Source organism: Callospermophilus lateralis, chromosome 7 (genome assembly GCF_048772815.1).
Source record: "Callospermophilus lateralis isolate mCalLat2 chromosome 7, mCalLat2.hap1, whole genome shotgun sequence".
Taxonomy (NCBI): Eukaryota; Metazoa; Chordata; class Mammalia; order Rodentia; family Sciuridae; genus Callospermophilus; species Callospermophilus lateralis.
In genome coordinates this window covers 126,596,496-126,602,495 of record NC_135311.1, presented here as the reverse complement: position 1 = coordinate 126,602,495, position 6,000 = coordinate 126,596,496, and positions in this window count along the sequence as shown.

The window sequence follows — 6,000 nt, the reverse complement described above, 5'->3', positions numbered from 1 at the left end:
ACCCGATCACTTATCACAGGAGGATTCCTTCCCTTAAATAAGTGCCCAAGGGTGTATGCCTGCGCTCTGGGGGTCTCCTCTCTTCCAAAGAACTGTGCCCCGAGGCTGTCCTGTTACAGTTCTACAAGGGTAGAATTTGATGAGAGCTGCATCACCGAGTTCTGTAACAAGGGTGAGGCCCAGAGAGCTTAAATCATTTCTCCAGAGTCACACAGCACAGTAAACAAATAAAATATACTAAAATTGGCAGTTTCTTAAAATTTAAAACACTTCTGATATGCCACCCAGTCATTCCTCTCCTAGGTATTTACCAAAAAAAAAAAAAAAAAATATATATATATATATATATATATATATATATATATATATATATATATATATATCAAGACTAAACTAAATATTTATAGCAGTTTTATTCATAATAGCCCAAACCTGGAAATAACTCAAATGTTCATAAACAGGCAAACGAAAAAACAAATTGTTAAGCATTCCTACTGACATGTGAACAGGGCAGTTTTTCAATTGTAAATAGGAGAGGGGGACAAGACAAAGAGGAAGGCCCAGCAGGAAAATGGGGAGCTCAGAAAGAGGTTAGGGTGCAGTCCCGCCGTTGGCACCCCTACCCGGCTCTGCCAACTCTGTGGTGTAAACGCTTCCACCTCCGCCAATCTGAGCTCCTGGTGTGGAGTCACTAGCCAGAGTCCCCCACACAGACACAGTCACCGCCAGTACCCTCCAGAGCATAAGTAACAGCAACTGGAGGGAAATAATTAGGAAGTGGGAGTTTTGAATAGCCATTGTCTTCTTCCATCTAATCTAATTGTGAGCTCCTGTAATTTGATTGTTAATGACGATGGCTCATAAAATTCCCCAAGTTTTAACAATTGGAAACAGCCGAGCTGACCTGCTCCAGCGCACACTGGGCAGAGATAGGAGGGGGTGGCCAGCCAAGTCCCCAAGTGTCCCAGCGACCTGGGGTTGGCAGTGGCAACCAGAGCTGGGTGTCAGAGGAGGGTGACAGAAGCCACCTTCAGGCCCTGATGGAGTTGGGGCTCTGAGTGGGGTGAAGGTGGGGGCCCTGGCTTTGCACTGAAAAGGAACTGGTCGGCTCCTCCCTGGGGACCTCAGGGAGGAACCGGAGCTGCCTCTGAGCCCTAGGTCTCGGGTGGGGAGCCTGGCTCGCTGCAAGTGTTCATGGGGTCCTTGCTCTGCCCTTCCAAGCCACACAAATTGTGACTCATTTGCTCTTGAAAGCTCTCCAGAAAAGCGGAAGCCATCTTCTTAATAATCATAATGACAATCACTAGCACAGATCCAATTCTGTGTGTCACTGGGGACTGCTCCGAGGCCCCCCGTATTAATCTATGTAATTTAATAACCCTGGAAGACGGTACCGTCTGTATGCAAGTGAAAACTGAAAACCCAGAGAGGTTGAGTAACTTCTCCAAGTAACACAGCTAGTCACCGAGCCGTGGCCCCAGGACCTACGCGGAGGCACACTCCGGCCCACGAGTCCCCTCCTGCGGCGGTTTTGGGTACTGCACCCGGTTCCCCTCCACTTGCACAACCCGGAAGCAGGAGGCCTGGAGGGAGGAGAGCTCAGGGCTGTCCCTGCATCCTGGGCTGTCACCTTGGTGATTCCCAGCTCCGGGTCCCAGCGCATTGCTCCGCGCTCCCGGGGACATTTTCACGGGTCTGAGGCAAAAAGAAAAGACCCTAGTGAGGTTGCCAACCATCCTTTCTTGGAAATAATGTCCTTCAGCGGGAGAGATGCCACTTCCTTTTTTAAAACGTCCTTTTTTCATGCCGCCCGGTGCAGGGTCTATTTCTGGCCATGTTCTAACATCCTCAGCTGGTGAGGGAAGGTTGTCACCTCAGATTGTCCCAAGGTGTGGAACAAGATACTGGGTCTCATCCATGAAAGCCCAAAGGTGGGGGACACCCAGTGCCACCCTTGGCTGGGGACACGCCCTGCAGATCCCCTGGTGCCCCCTGGGGGCCTCTGCTGCTCACCAGAGACAGCCCTGCTGGGGAGGGGACTCTAGCTCACTCTGGCCAGGCAGGGGGCAGATGCAGCCTCAGCCTGAAGGAGGCCAGGATGGGCCCTGGCACCTCTGTCTGAAAACCGTGCACCCCAAGCTCAGGGCAAGGCCGGGGACAGAGCCCAGCGCCCCCTGGGCTCCCACACAGCCCTGCCCCCCACTCTGCACACGCACACGGTGCCAGTCACACTCGGGCCCAGGCTCACACTCCCCCCTCCAGGCAGTCGGGGTCCCCAGGGCCCAGAGCCCAGCCAATCTATTCATTTCCAATTTTGAAACACACACCAGTGCGTTGTTGGTATCTGTGGTCACGCGCAGCGCGTTGCACCTCTAAAAAACGCACCCCTGCACTTTGACGGGAACTTTGTGCCCCTTGACCCACGTCTTCCTTTTCTCCATCCCTCCTCCTGCTTTCCAGCCCCGTTCTACTCTGTTCCTTGAGATCAAGTATCTTAGATCCTCAGATGGGGGAGAGCGCGCAGCGCCTGTCTTCCTGGGCCTGGCTTATAACCTTCTCCAATTCCATCCATCCTGTCACAAATTCCTTCTTTTGGGGGGCTGTATAGTATTCCCAGTGCACACGTACCACGTTTTCTTTATCTGTTCATCCGCACACTTAGTTCGGTTCTTATGTTGGCTACTATGAATTGTTCTGCCCAGAGAGTGCAATCTCTTGAACAGGCCAATTTCATTTCCTTGGCATATTGCTATAATCTGAATGTCCCCTGCAGGGCTCACGTAGAAATTGAATGGTGGCTGGGATGGTGATTAGGCCAGGCTGGGGTGCAGCTGAGTGGTAGAGCACGTGCAGGGCCCCAGGTTCCATCCCCAGCACCAAAAATGTCGCCAGAGCCCTGGATGAGTCAGTCACCTAGTAACCCATTCATTGGAATGAATCAAGGCCACCGTGGTGGGCGAGGCAAGCCAGCCCAGCCCGAGGTGCAGGCCACCTGTGAACCCGGTGGGAGACAGTTAAGATTTGTGGAGTGAAACGTCCTGGAGGTTCCTGGGTCGCTGGGAAGAACAGCCAAGCCTGGAGCTCTGCATCTGGGTAGCAAATGTTCTCCCAAACTCCAGCAGAGGCTGATCCACTGGCGAACACACATGGGGAGCTGACCGCGGGCCAGGAACGGAGTGGGACAGGCCTGAGGGTGGGGGACGCGGCACACCTTAGACGGCTCCTTTCAACGTGCAGGGCAGGGGCCGCCAGCAAGGTCCCCAAGCCGCCACAGAGGGCTGGCCAGCCTCCAGGAGGGGCGGCTCCCTCCCCAGGACAGAGGGGGGTGGACAGGGCACACAGGCTGGCCCAGGAAGGACTCCAAGGTGCCCCAGAAGGACAGGCAGCAGGGACCCTCGGGTGCCACCTGCAAGCCACCCTGACAGTATCAGGCAAAGCTTTTCCCGTGTGGCCTCAAGTCCCAGGAGACCCAAAACACTTCAAGACCTGGGGGCCAACAAGTGGGCAATGTGACCTTGAAATCGTACCTGTGCCTACCTGCGCTGCCTGTCTAGGGACCACGGGCCTCAGTGACTCAGAGCTCCCAGGAAGGAGCTGGACTCACACACAGTGAGACCCAGGCAAGCTGGGTGGCCACAGGATGGGCAGGTGGTGTGGGATGGGTCAGTGGGACCGTGAAAATCCTATTAAAATCCTCCATCAGCTGTCTCCTGAGGGCCAGCCTCAGACCCCAGGTATGTCACTTGGTTCTCCCCACCACCCGTGAAGCAGGCTTGCTCTAAGAACCTCTATTTTACAGAGGAGCAACAGGGCCCAGAGAGGTTAAGTAATGTGTCCAAAATCACACAGCTGGTCAAAGTGACAGAGCAAGGGTTTGAAGGGAGCAGCCTGGCCCCAGAACATGAATGGACACTAGCAAGGACGGACAGGGATTGGGAGGGCTGAGATGAGGCTATCAGGGGCCTGGGGAAGGCTGTACAGAGCAGGTGGAATCTGGCTGGAGAGGCAAGGCCCCCAGCTCTGCCCGTTGGGAGTCATGAGAATCCATCTCTCTGCTGCTACCAACAGCCAGGGGTAGTTCCAAGTGGGCAAAGCCAATCCAAGAGGGAGCAGAGGCCACCAGGGAGTGGACCATCCGGCAGCTGCGGACTCCAGGTGCTGACCCGACCGGACATGCCGAGGGCAGGAAGACTAGGGAGCGGGCAGCCAGAGCCTGGTAAGAAGCCACCCGTCCCATGGAAGCCTCACCCTCCCGCCCTCGAGCTGGAGCTCAGGCCACCCATGGGAGCACCTGTGGCTGAATGCCCACCTGTAACCTGTGACTCAGCCCAAAAAGCCTCCCCCGAGCCTCCAAGACGCCGGCCGGCCCCCGGGAAGCCCGCTGGACCCACAAAGTCCAGGTTGACTGCGAGCAGGGAAGAGAGGCGCACAGGCCATAAAGCAGCTGGACAGCCCATGGCAGGTCGAGGTCCTTGGTGGGCAGTTTGCACTCTTGTTAATGGCCGTGCCGATGGACACTGGCTGTGGAGGCCCCCGGTGACCACTCATGAAGCTGGAATCCGTCACAGAAGTGGGGAGGGGCTGCTGCTCATCTGCTCCTCGGGGTGCCTGAGCCTCTCCTGATCCTGATGTGTCCCCCGGAGACCTGGCCACGGCCCTACTAACTCGGGGCACTGGGGAGCCACCGCAGCCACATTTCCCCATCTCCTTTATTGTCTTTAGGACAATGGTCTCCCGGCTCCGAAGCTCCTGCTCATCTCAGGGTCAGGCAGAAGGAGAGGGGACGTCCAGGGGCCTGGGTGGCGGTGAGGCCGGGCAGGGAAGGCCGCGCAGGGCCAGTGCCCCGCTGGGACCGTGGGAGGTCTGGATCACTCCTGCCCCTGCCACCCCTGCCAGCCACAGTGGGGCCGGAGCCACCAGCCCCCTCCCTCCGCACCCCAGCCTCAAGCCACGAAATGGCCACCGAGGGGAAGACCCGGACTCGCCCTCTTGACTCGGGCTTAGCCCAAACTCTGAGTCCTGACCAAGAAGTCATCCCAGCGTCCCCAAAGCTGGGGCTCTCGGTTCACCTCAGGCTGTGTGTGCGCGAGAGAAGACAGACAGAGAGGGACGGAGAGAGACAGAACCGAGGGTAAAAGGCGACACTGGCCAGGTGCACGCCTGACATCCCAGCGACTCGGGAGGCTGAGGCAGGAGGATCACGCGTTCAAAGCCAGCCTCAGCAATGGCGAGGCGCTGAGCACCTCAGTGAGACCCTGTCTCTAAATAAAGTACAAAATAGGGCTGGGGATGTGGCTCAGTGGTCAATGCCCCTGACCTGAATCCCCAGTCCCCCCCCCAAAAAAAAAATAGGCGACAACGTTTGGCCCCCCCACTGGCCCTCCCACTGGCCCAGGAAGAAAGCTCTGGCACCCCCTGGCCTAGGGGGCTGTGAACGTCCTTTAATTAAGTAATGAATGTGGAACCCAGAAAATGAGCAGCAGCGATCACCCGCTCACGCCTGGCTCTGCCCAGGCTCACTGCCCCGTTGCCAGGGCTCGGCGGCATGTGGGCACCAGGGCCGAGGGCAGCAAGCCACATTCCAGCTCGGTTCCAGCTCCTTCTACGTCCAGGGAGACAGCCAGGGCCCCGAGCAGCAGCCATCATTCCGTCAAAGGGCTCTGATGACACGGAAAACCACGAGACACGGCCAGAGTGGTTTGTCACCAGGGCCCCAGTGGAATTGGCTCAGAAGGAAGGGATCGTTGCACATTTTTCCAATGAGGCTGAAATAAAGAGTCGGGACGTGTTGGAGAGGCGGCCCTGGGCGTCTGGAGCCCCTGACTGTGCAGGAGCAGGCCCCTCTGTGACGATCCCAGCTCTGACGCGGAGCCACCGCCGCGGGGTGCAGACCAGCCGAAGGCGCCCTGTCTGCCCTTCCAGCAGGGATCCGGAGCCCCGGCGAGTCCAGGGGCAGCTGGAGACCAGGAGCCAGAGCCTCTGAGATCCCATTTCTGCATC